Below are 13,400 nucleotides of genomic sequence, written 5' to 3'. Positions count from 1 at the left end.
ACAGCTATGTTGGCCTGGGCCTTGAGTTCCATTGAATGCTATATATATATATATATATATATATATATATATATATATATATATATATATATATATATATATATATAATATATATACGAACACGGGAAGCATATTGTGCATTGTAAATGACGTTACGAGTACATTGTGTCTTGTATGCTGTAGCTCTTGGTTTCTTGGTTTCAAGTTACAACAATTAAAAGAATTATGCCATGAATTTTGCAGTCTAGCCTTTAACCGTGCGTAAATTTAGACACTTTTTCACTTAGTACTGCCGCATGTTTGATTCGAAATGAAAGGTTAAATTACATTTACATTACATTATCTTTAATTTGAGGTTACTACATAGCAACCAAATTCATTTTTGTACACAAGAACTATTAGAGATACTGGGATATCTTCTCTCATCATGCACTGCCAGTGCTATGAAGCAGACATTTTCACTTATTACTTGCACTAATATCTTTTTGCCTTCAGTCTCAAATGAAGTGACTCTCAGCCAAGAGTTCAAACTGGGCGACTGACTCATTCAGGAAAGAACATTTTCACTTTTCGACCCTGAAAAAACTTCATAGTCTCTACAGAAGTATGTCTCAGGTGATTGTTCTTCTGAAATGAGAAGTTCTGAGAAATTTGCCGGGTCTGAGCAGTTAAGATGCTTCTCGACACTTCAGAATTCATCCGTCATTCACATCAATAAAGATGAGTGAATCAGTCTGACTGGCAGCCGTACTAACCGACGCCGCTATGTTTCACACATGAGCTGACATGCTTTGGATCTTGAGCAGGTCTTTTCTTCTCCATGCTTTCTCCATTTCGCCACCATGTTACGCTTTACTTTTTTCTGTCCTTCTGTTTTATGTACCTTTTGGGAAATTATAATATTATATTTCTCTCTCTCTCTCTCTCTCTCTCTCTCTCTCTCTCTCTGCGAATGTACAGTATATACAGGTTTAATATAATGAAAACATTCTGAAAGCATTCTGGTTTCTTCTCTTTATAATAGTCTTTCCACACATTTATTCCTACAGCTCACAAAATGCTCCTATCTGATCGATAGTGTTTCTATACTTAAAAAGAGTCAGGTTTGAATAACACACCTGACCAGGAAACGGGAGACCAGCTTAAATGATGTGTATGAGAGATACCAAGCAATTAAGACTGATTTTCTCTAACCTCACAGTCAGTTATTGTTACTGCACAATTTCTTACAGTCAACAGTAAAATTTGACTTTTTGTCTCTTGACTAAATGGACATTCAGGAAAGAGTGTGGCTGTGGAGAAAACCTATTTTCTCATATAATATAGCATATGTCTTCAGACCTATTTAATCTCTCTCTCTCTCTCTCTCACACACACACACACACACCAGTAAAACTGTTTTTAAGATTTTAAGATTTGAATAATGCTTGTGTTATACCTGGCAGTCCTCACACCTTCATAAGTAAAGTTTATTATTATTATTATTATTATTCCTTTTTTTCTTTGCAGTGGTGGTGTTTTTTAAAAAATAATTTCTAATTTTTTTAAATTATTAACACTATAAAACGTCACATGGGATTATGCAGTAATCATGAAACCCTATTTTCTATTTTAATAAACATTTTAGAATTTGTAAGAGTATTCCTCTCTCAGTATCTTCTCAACTTCACGAGAAAGCTTCAGCTAGGAGGCTTTTCTAATGTTCCCACCCTGGGACCCTGGGAACCCTACTTCTAATCCAAAGTTCATTAAAAAACTATTTGTTTTGGGCAAACAGTTTAATTTTATTTTTAAAATTGTTTTAAGGGAAAAAATAACTTATCAAAATACATTTTGTTTTATTACTTTAAAATAATACAATGACATTAATTTCACCATTGATCTCCAACCAAAAATGTTTTCAAAAAGTCACTGAAAAAATAGCAGGAAGCCGACTTGTGTCACAGCTTCAGGGCCCCTGGGTCTTATTTTCTTTTCTTGGGTTACTGGTTTCTGTGTGGACTTCCCACATTTCTCTGGGTTCTTTTGTTTCCTTCCACTATCCAAAACATTCTCATAGGTGGACTGGATTCTGTCTTGCCAGTGTTTTCCAGGCTCATGCCCAGTATTCATGAAATCCACCACAACCCTAACAATGAACATCAGTTTCTGGAGATGAATGAATTATTATAAAGTAAATAATAAAGTGTCTATACGGCATGTAAATAAAGACATGCCTGGCTGCATGACTTTAACAGGCTGTAACTAACAGGCTCATTCATGCAATTATCCAATCAGCCAATCATGTGGCAGCAGTGCAAGTCATGCAGACACAGGTCAAGAGCTTCCGTTAATGCTCACATCAAACATCAGAATGGGGAAAATTTGTGAACACTGATGGTGCAATGATGGTTTCTGTGGCATTGTTGGTGCCAGATGTGTATGTTTTACAAGCTTATTTCAGAAACTGCTGATCTCTTGAAGATTTTCACACATAACAGTCTCTAGAGTTTACACAGAATGGTGCAAAAAAAACAACAACACAAAAGCACTGAGTGAGCAGCAGTTGTGTGGGTGGAAATGCCTTGTTGATGAGAGAGGTCAGAAGAGAATGACCAGACTAGTTTGAGCTGACAGGAAGCAACTGTAACTCAAATAAACACTCTTTACACCATGGTGAACAGAAAAGCATCTTGAAACACATGCTGACCCTTGGGCAGACGGGCTACAAATGCCGAAGACAACATGGGGTTGTCCACACTTTTCAGCTAAGAAAAATAATCTGAGGCTACACATTCACATCCACAAATATTTAATACCTCTCCAGGACATATTAACTCACTTACTGTATATTGTATGCAGGTGTATAGATAACACAAATATATAACAGACAGAAAAAAAAAAATGTCTTTTAGACATATACATAGAATTCCTTGGCACACCTTAAGCATAATTTAATTGGCTTCAGATAATATAGTCTCAGATTCAAAAGACATTTCTAAATTTCTAATATTATTTATCCCAGTAATTTCTGTGCATTAAGGAATGCTGACTCAGCGTTTTAATTTTTCTACAAATATTTGTATTAATAATTGAATAATTGGCGCAATATAAGGAACATTTAAACCACACACTAGATCTTGATGAACTAAATATTCAAGTTGAAAATATTTACTTAAATACATTGTATAATTTGTTAAGAAGAAAATGATGGACAATGGTCAATGGAAACCAAAATCCACTGAGAACTAGATTCAAAACCACACCAAAAAAAATTACAAAAATAAACTGGAAGCTGATCCAACTTGCATGAAGTTCATCACAGCAACATAATGTGTTTCTCCACATACCTGTATGCACTCTTGACAAAATTTAGTCATGCTCCTGATGAGATGGCAGATGGGGTCCTGGATGATCTCCTACCAGACCTGGATCAGGGCATCAGTGAGCTCCTGGACAGTTTGTGGGGCTACTTGATGGCTTCAGATGCTTCATAGGTTCTCCAGACATTTTCAGTTGGATTCAGGTCTGGGGAATGTGACAACCAGTCAAAGGCCTCAATGCCTTCACCATTCAGAAACTGCTTACATACTTTGGCCACATGAGACTGGGAAGAACCTAGGGCCCACTGCACCAAACTTGTCAAGCTGGATGATGTTGCAGGCTGCACAGTGTTCCCCATGGCATCTTCAGACACTTTCACTTCTGTCACATGTGCTCAGTGTGAACCTGCTCTCATCCGTGAAGAGAATGTGGTGCAATGGCAGACCTGCCAGTTCTGGTGTTCTCAGGCAAATGCTAATCAAACTGCATGGTGCTGAGCTGTGAGCACAGGTTCCACTAGAGGATGTTGGGCCCTCATGCCACCCTCATGGAGTCTGTTTTTGACAGTTTGGTCAGAAACCTGCAAACCAGTAGCCTCCTGGAGGTTATATTTTAGCGCTCCAGTTCCTCCTCGCTCAAAGGAGCTCTGTCCAAGTCTCCATATTTCCAGTATCTCCTCCGTGCTCTTGAATCTGTGCTGGGAGACACACCAAACCTATGGATGTTCCATCCTGGAGGAGCTGGACTACCTGTGCAAATTTATTGGGTTGGAGGTACTGCCTTATGCTACAAGAAGTGACAAGGACCCTAACAAAACACACAACTAAAGACAAATCAGTCAGGAAGGATAAGGAGAGAGCAACTGTCTTTGGCTACCACCTGAAAAAAGCAGTCTCTGTTTGGGGGTTGTCTTGTTGTTGCTTCTCCAGTCACTCTTATTTACACCAAAGCACATAACACTGAATCACTTATACCTCCTAACTGGACAGACAGATCACCCTGTAGTGTAATTGATTTGTTATGCCGTGATTATTAAGTCTTCATGTATTATACAGAGTATAGATTTCTACCTCTGCATCTTTCTGATTGGCTTAAAAAATTAGAGTTTTTAATTATTTATTTAATAATCAGTATGAACTAAAAACTTGACCTACAAACAATGCATTAAGTTATTTTTTTTTATCCTCATAAGTACACCAGAGTTACTGATTCTCATTTTTTCTGTTTAGTTAAGAGTTTACAAGATAAGATAAGATAAGATAAGATAAGATAAGATAAGATAAGATAAGATAAGATAAGATAAGATAAGATAAGATAAGATGATGTTTATTGATCCCAAATGAAATTCTTGAAGATATTATTGTATATTTCAGTGTCTAAAATATTTCTTTGAATATGAATATTCAAATTTGATAAGAAATTTATTTTATTTATTTATTTATTTATTTTTCTTTAGCTTTTTTGCCATTCTCCTGCAGCAATGAGCCAATACTAATACTTGTGGATTAAAGGGAATTTTTGCTAATCAGACTTCGTTGCTAGTTTATTTAAACCAGTATATAGTATATTTTTCCATGGGTACTATAATTTCCATTATGTCGCTCCAAGCTGCGGTGATTGATGTATCAGTTGATGAGTGGTTCATTTTATTTTTTAAAAACTTGTAAAGAGTTTTAAAGTCAATGTGGCGTGTTTGATTTTGTGATGCTCTAAAATACCTAATGAAAAGGTTTGTGATCTGCAAGTCTTCTGCATCATGCAGAAGTCACCTAAAACAAATGCAGTTTTTTTTTCCCGAGAAAACCAGCAGCATGATTTTTTTTTTTTTCACTTTTTTAAGCATTCATTCCAATTAAAGCAGCCTTGTGCGGGTGCAGCCAAGCGGTGCTGTTATTCAATTCCATTAAAATGAATGAAGCAGTGGTACGCAACCATGCAGTTAACAGGAATTAAAACTAGAGGCAAGATGACAGATTACAGACAAAATTGAGTGGTGCATGTGGGTGGGTGGGTGCGTGCCTTTGTCTTTGCATTAGTACCTGTATGTAGGAAAAGTTTCTTGGGTGTGCTGCATGCTAGCTGTTATCCATGCATGGATGTATAAAAAAATGCTTTTATACCAAGTAGGATTGTTGGGCCACCAAATACTCTGGAGCGGAATATTTTGGTTTTTGCCATAGAGATGATTAGAAATCAGCACAGACTTACAGACTGTAAACAGGTGCGATTTCCAAAGAAAACTAACAAGGTGAACCTTTTCGGTGGGCTGATTATTTTTAGAGTATTTTAGAAACTGACCTCTTGGGGATTTTCACGCCCAATTTTCACTTCTCTAGAGTTTACACTGAATGGTGTGAAAAGTTAAAAAAAAAAAAACAGCAGTTCTGCAGGTGGAAACACCTTGTTGATGAGAGCGGTCAGAGGAGAATGAAAGGTCATATTGGTTTGCGCTGCCAGGAAGGATACAGTAACTCAAATCACCACTCTTTACAATCATGGTGAAAAGAAAAGCATCTCAGGATGCACAATATGCCAAACCGAATGGACTAAAACAGATGAAGACCACATCGGGTTCCAGTCCTGTCAGCAAAGAGCAGGAATCTGAGGATACAGTGAGCACAAACTCAGTGAAACTGTTGAAGACTGGAAATAAATCTGATATGCAACTTGTCAGATGGTGATTTGTTTGAATGAACAGGTGTACAGATGTTCCTGTTAAAGTAGCCAGCGAGTGCATGATTCTAGTTATATTGATAATGATAATCATGGCATAATTCATTGATCTGATTGGAATCACATGTTTGTCCCTAATGTCCATTTACTTTTAAAGTGAAAAAGCCCTCGCAGTGTACCCCCCCCCCCCCCCAAAAAAAAAACACACTTAATACCTCAACTCCCTCCTATAGTCTCCCAAACATGGAGTAGCCATGCAGTTAATTAAAAACAAAAGCTGGAAATAATGAATCAGGTTGGAATCCCCTGGTTTTTAGAGACCCTATTATGAGGAAGACTGGGTTGGGAAAATCTGTGAAACATAATTAATGAACACATGGGAGGGAGAGGCCAGAATAATGAATGGTGTAAGTTCTGCTTGGATAGTTTTTGGCTTTAGTGGGGCTTTCGGTACGATACGCTAACACAGTGCGAGGAAAAGAAAGTAAAAGTTAAAGGATTTCTTGGCCATCACTTTGCCCTGAAGTTCAACCTCAATCTGTTTGTAGTACTCAAGGTCACCACACTGTGGCAGTGTTTACTCTGAGTCTAATGGGCAAGACAGGTTAAGAATGATAGAAAGGGTAAGCACCAGTCCTCTGGTCCACGTGGACACACTTTATAAACTGTAAAACTGTGCGGATTTCCCGTCCTCGAATGCATTTAACGTGTTATTTTAGCCTGTCCTGTTTGGTTATTTCAATTGTTGACATTAGGAGGGAAGAGTCACTCCAGGTGGTCACAAACGCATGCATGTGCTGTAAGAGTGTGCTGATTATTAGTGAGAGAAAGCATAGTGCGGTGATCAGAAATATAGACTCGCTGGCCTGAATGTGGAGCAACACACAGTGCCAATTTCGTTGCCGTTGAGCTGGAATCACGCAGAAGCGGGGGCTCGGTTGAAACAGCTAATTTGGGAAAAGCATTCAGCCTAGGCCTCATTTTATCCGTGCTCTACTACTGTACCGCAAAATGAATGAGGCTTCCTGTCACCCTGGTGAGCTCCCATTACCCAGTCATTTATTTCCATCCTAGAGAATAATGTTTAGATATTATGCACGAAGCCTACCCCGAGAGTGATTGAGAGAAATAGAGAGAGTTTCGATGCCGTTTCTGTCTTCAATCTTTTGTGTCGATGTTTGTGTGATTGAATTGTCTCATGCACAGTGGTAAACAATGCACAAAAAAAAAAAATCAAATTAAAACGGAGATCGATCACCTGGAAAATGTCTAAATAGAAATAAAGAACACGTGGAAACAAATCTAAAAGTGAAGCTATTTTACAATATCTCAAATTATACCGGTAATTCCATGGAGTAAAAAAAAATGTTATGGAATCTTTATTATTACAAATTTTCTTGAGTTTATCTAAAACGTTGTCTGTGTTTCTGTATCTATATCAAAAATAATGATCTATGCTACTATTACAAATATATACATACGTCTCATTCTCTCTCTCTCTCTCTCTCTCACACACACACACACACCCACACACACACACCCACGTAGTGAAACAGTGCTCATGGTGCAGCACCACAGGCTCAGTCCTAAACTAGCCAGTTCTGGTTGATGATTTACAGCAAAATTGCTTATAAATTGAAGTAGAAAATGTTTTGCAGATCTGGCAGCTTTCAAGTCCTGCTCCCATTTGTCACCCGACATTTCCTTTTTGTGTATAGCAGGGAATTAATTAGCTGGCACTGCCGGTAAAGTTTACAGCCATTATTTATGAGAGATGAAATTTCTCGGACAGGAACTTCTCTGTGGCCTTCTGTTTATTTATTTATTTATTTATTTATTTATTTATTTATTTATTTATTTATTTATTTATTTATTTATCCTGTTGCAGTTTTTCCAACTTTTGTCTCTAGGCATCAGTTTATATTCTCTCAGATGTAGATTTTCCTCGACAGGTTTGTACGTTTCTGTTAGTAATTGCCAATGCAGCACATTTGCCTTGGTGTCTGAATGGGCATGCAGCTTCAGAATACCAGATTTCATCTCCAGCCTCATATCTGTTTGTATGTTTTGTTGGTCTCCCTGAGAATATTTCAAGCGATAGTGTGCTGTTGTAATGCAAGGATGCCTATAATGCCTAGAATAACATACCCAATACCTAATATACGTTACAGTCCTGTGCATTTTAGTTGATTTTAGACTTTTTTTTAATGCTGGTTTCAGCTTCTGCATGTGCAGATTTACTTACTTTCGCCTGGAGAATTCTGTACGTAGGCTACTTTCTGAAGCCCTGCAGATAAGAAGAAGATAACTGCTTCTCTGGGTCAAAAAAAAATTGTTTTTCTACTGCACATCCAGAGGAAAGCAAAACAAGACCTAGAAATTTACAATGGATATAAAAGGTTTACACAGCCCTGTAAAAATGGCAGGTTTTTGTAACGTACATAAAATGAAACTTTTTTTAATTACGCAATGCAAAATTATAACTTTAAAAAAACCTTTTCACTCTGAAAAAAAATTAAATCAGAAAGATTTTAGGGGAAACAATTCGACCTAAACAATAATCTAATGCATAAGTAAACACACCCCTAATCTAGTAGCACCTTTTGATTTTATTGCACCGTTCACCATTTCACTCATTTTCCCACTCTTTCTTGTGAAACATTCTAGTTCCATCAAGCTGTAAGGGGATCTCCTGTGCACAGGCCACTTCAGGTCACCCCACAGATGTTCAGGTCTGGGTTCTGGTGAGACCATTCAAAAACATTCATCTTCTTTTGGTTTCCTTAGTTGATTTGGATGTATGCTTTGGGTCTTTGGCATGGTGCTTTGGGTCTTTGGCATGGTGCTTTGGGTCTTTGGCATGGTGAAAGTCTGTTTTCATCTTCTGCTTACTAGCATGTGAAATTTTGCAGTAAAATCTTCTGGAATTTGTAACTCTTCATGATTCCCTCCATCTTGTTCAAAGCCCCATTTCTGCCTGAAGAAAAGCAGCCCTATAGGACAATGCTACCTCCACCATGCTGCACCGTGGGTTTGGTGTGGAGCTTTTTTTTGCACCAAACATACCTTTAAAACGGGACTCATCAGACCATAACACATTTAGTCGAGTGATTTAGTTGAGCTTGGTTGTTTTTTGTGAGAAAGGCTTTCCAGCTCGTCATCCTACACCATAACCCAGACGTGTGAAGAATATGAGAGATTGTTGTCACATGCAGAGAGTGATCAGTACTTGTCAGATTTTCCTGTAGCTCCTTTAATGTTGCTGGAGGTCTTCTGGCAGCCTCCCGGGTTTTCGTCTTGTCCTTGGTGATGTCATTGCGGTGCTTCATTTTCTGTATTTGTCTGTGATAGCCTTGTATATTAGGTGTAGCGGTACAGCTAATGTTCACAAGTAATAATGCTAACAGTAGATCCTGATAGCATGTCCAGAGAACTTTTCCGAATGTAAAAATCCCTCAACTTGCTAAAATTTTATTACATGCCTATTGCTGTCAACTATAAACAACTGTTTCCTTCTTTGGGAAAGACATTTGTTGTTTGGTTGGCTGTTTAGCTAGGCTAAAATGTTTTACAGAAATGTTCACAGGCTGTTTGATTGAGACAAATTCTGTAGACATTCAGGTATAAAATTCTGGATAGCAAGGTTATATTCTGCTTATATTCAACTGTTATTTGTTGTTATATATTGTGAATGAAGATAAGATAGTGGGATTAGGTTACACCCCTAGTATATAGTGTCCATTAAACTAGCCCTCCACACTAATACCTAGAACTATACAACCAGATTCTTTGGCACGAGACCAGTCCTGTTCTTGGTACCACAGATTCCAGCAATTTGTGCAGTTTAGGGAAAAAAGCATAATCTCACATTAGGCTTGTCAGTGTGTAGCTACCTGATCTTATCATGGTGTACATTCATAGCCCACCTTTATAAGTCATTTATCATTAAACTAGTTTACAATTAAATCTCCTCTTCGGTGTGGCTTTAGTGCCTTTGGAGCCTTTCCTCCATGCTGAGAAGCATTAAGACTTTCTTTGTGGTGGTGATCATGATAATCTGCCCCAAAATGCCTGCCCTCTTCATCCATGGCCAGGTAGTGGGCCACCAGCATCCATAATCACTGATGCTGCTTTGTAATCAATGCCTACAGAAATAGGATTCCTTTGGCCAGCGGCAATTAATAAATTCGTGTCCTTTTTGAACACTAGTGAGCTGAGCTTGAAATTACCAGTGACTGGCTTCACCTCATTTGCATATTTATTGCGGCAGGAAAAAAAAATCATGGCGAATGATTGATGTGGAGTCTGCCTTCTGAATTCCAAACAGCATATTATTATGGGGTGGAGGGAGGGGGGTGCCATAGTACAGTTGATTAAAGTTGAAGATGGCAGGATCGGCAGCATCCTTTATTTTCTGTCTCTTTTTTTTGTTTTCTCTGCTTTCCTTCTGGTGTTCTCCAAGATGGCAGTGCAAGAATTAAAAGCATATTTTAATAGATGTTGACAAGAAGTGAACTAACAGACGCCCAGGCAGAGGATTTGCTTGAAAAGATTCAATCAGATGTGTTTGCTGGGATTAATTGTGGGTGGAGAGGGGAGGTGGTGGGGTACGTGTGAAGGCTCTGAATAGGGCCAATTGTTTCTGTGGTCACCTGCGCTGATTGTCAGTCTGGGTAATAGTTTGGGAATGGCTTTTGAGTGGTCTGGGAGTTTACAGTTTAACCATTGTTTAGGGAAAACTGCAGTCTTTAAACAGTTGATGGGGAGAGAAGCAAGATTTAAGACAAAGATGCTCTGTAATCATTGATGAAGGTGCTGCATGTTTGGATCAGACTAAAGTGCGAGGGTGAATTTGGGATTAATGGTAATGGTTTCATTTAAAATTTGGCAATAAAATGTGATCCAAATTTTGGCCCAATAAATCACATTCTATTCTATGTTTTGTACAGGGAACAGCGTGGGTTATTTCTTACTGTCTGAGGTTGATACTAGCTTTACATATCTAGCTAGTATCCGTGTCCATGTCCGTTTTCACATGTAATGGGAGAGGAAGTAAAATGTGGTCCACCAAACCTGTAAGATCATTTCATCTGCATTTCTACTTAAAAAAATATTAATTGCAGAATCAAGAGTGGAAAGCCAACCTGGAACAGGGATTTCAGGAGTCATGAAAACATTATATTATTTGGGGGGAGGATGTTAAATTGTGGTAATTGTAAAAATTTGACCCATTATGGAATATCATATCTCCACATCCTGGTTTATAGTGTGTTTAATGTAGTGGAGTAAAGTTGATATTTTATTTTGGTTTGGTGTAATAAAACACCTAGATATTTAATAAATGTGCTAGTTCTTTAGGTTTTGTGCCCCCACTTTGAAACCAGAGTTGGTCAAATATGTCTAAATAAATAGTAATGAATAAATAAATGACTTCTTTAGAGGAGAGAACAACAACAGCAGTCTTAGGGACTCACTGCTCACTGCATTCCAAGCTTCTTGTGCTCCCATTGCTCAATCTTGATAATGAGCTGCATCTCTGAGCAGGAAGGCATACATCTTTGCAAGGCAGTGAGTTGAGAATCCCTGCAAACTTTTAAACCACTTACATAATAAACACAATTAACAATTAGTATTATGTAATTAATAAACTGTATATTGCTTTTTTATTAATAGTTTATTAGTGAATGTTGAAAGTAAATGTTATTAATGTAGCTTATCAACATGGTTATTTACTATAAAAAAAATAAATAAATAAAAAACCACTAACGTGAGGGGAAGGTGCAAGGTAGGCGTCTGGGTGTCTGCAAACCATCACTCAACCCTAAAACTTCTTCCAAAGTGTGAGGAAAGTGGGATTTGTGCCAGGGAGTGCATATGCAGCAAATTGGTAGCTACATCAAATTATTCCGGCATTAAGGCCCACGTGGCCTAATCCACTGCACGCCCCACTGCCCCTCCCCCAACTTGTAACTTTTGTCAATGTAAACTGCAGATTTCATGCTCTGCCATTCATCTGTCGGATTACGAGTGCAGTTCAGGAGGACTTAGATTTTAATGAATTCCTTTCTGGGCTTAACTTAGAGGGGGGAGTTGGAGAAAGAAGGGGCCCCTGTTGGACACAGGTTGTTGTCTCTTCCACACACACATACACCCCCAATTCCTCTTTCTAATGTGTGTGTGTGTGTGTGTGTGTGTGTGTACGTGTGTGTGTGTGTGCCCCCCCTGCTGTCGGCTCCCTCTTGGGTGTTGGAGTGCTGTCACAGAGGGAGATGCGAGAGCTCTCCATGGTGCTGACATCTCACTGCGTTGAGATGAGGCTCCTCGGTGCCGCAATAAATTGAATGTCTGGAGAAACGCCATTTGTAAAACAAGACAAATAATGAATTATTGTTACAGCAACCTCTCCACCCCTCCCCACTGCCTCTGTGCATATCTGTATTCTGTTTCTATTTGTTGTCTAATGCTCTCTCTCTCCTTCTTCCCCATTCTCTCCATCCATCTATGTATCTCACCATCTCTGTCCCCTGTACAGAGCCTCTCTATTTGCATGCTGTCACGCTGCTCCAGAGCCTCACTTGCTCCCTGTTGCTATCTGTGCTAGTACACTACCTCCATTCCTATGCTTTCATTAACTTTTAGCATGTCTCAGTGCAGCAGGCTACCACCAAAACTAATGAAAAGCAAAAATCAGAGAAAAAACAGTAAGTTAATCGCAGTTAGAAATTTATCCATGACTATAGGCAGGCATTTTAGCTACAGCTACTGAGATTTTCAGGTTTTGTCACCTTAATAAATGCACTCCAACTTTCTTGAATGAATGCAGGCCCAATAAATCACACTCTATACATACACAGAGTTTTGTATGTGGAATTGTGTGGGATATTTCTACCAGTCGGAGTTGAATACTAACTATACTATCTTGGGTGATGTGATCAGACATGGAAAGCCAAAGTGGAAATCTCTTCTCACTTGGTATACACGTGTCTCTATAAATCTTCACTGGCCACTTGTGATCACGTTACATCAAAACCAAACAAATATTGCATCCAAATCAATAAATACATAAATACTCACCAATGCTATCTGTGAATTTAGCCATCGGATCACATTTCCTAATTGAATCAAACTAAATAAACATTTTACTAATACCGTCATCTTACGTTTAATCATGTTTCATCAATCACACAAACAAAAATAGAGATTTGTTTGTGTGTTTTCTGACAATCTGAGTCGGAAAAACTATATGCTGTATATTATACAACTATAATATTCATATCTGTGCAAAAATGTAACATTCCCTTTAACAATCAATGTCTCCATGCACTGAAAATCTGACCCTTCCAAGCTCCTACACAATTCTTTCAAGCCCATCATTAAGACCAATAATGAAAAATGGGTTAATAATTACAATATCACTGTCAAGC

Source organism: Hemibagrus wyckioides, linkage group LG17 (assembly GCF_019097595.1).
Source record: "Hemibagrus wyckioides isolate EC202008001 linkage group LG17, SWU_Hwy_1.0, whole genome shotgun sequence".
Lineage (NCBI taxonomy): Eukaryota > Metazoa > Chordata > Actinopteri > Siluriformes > Bagridae > Hemibagrus > Hemibagrus wyckioides.
This window is presented reverse-complemented; position numbering follows the sequence as displayed.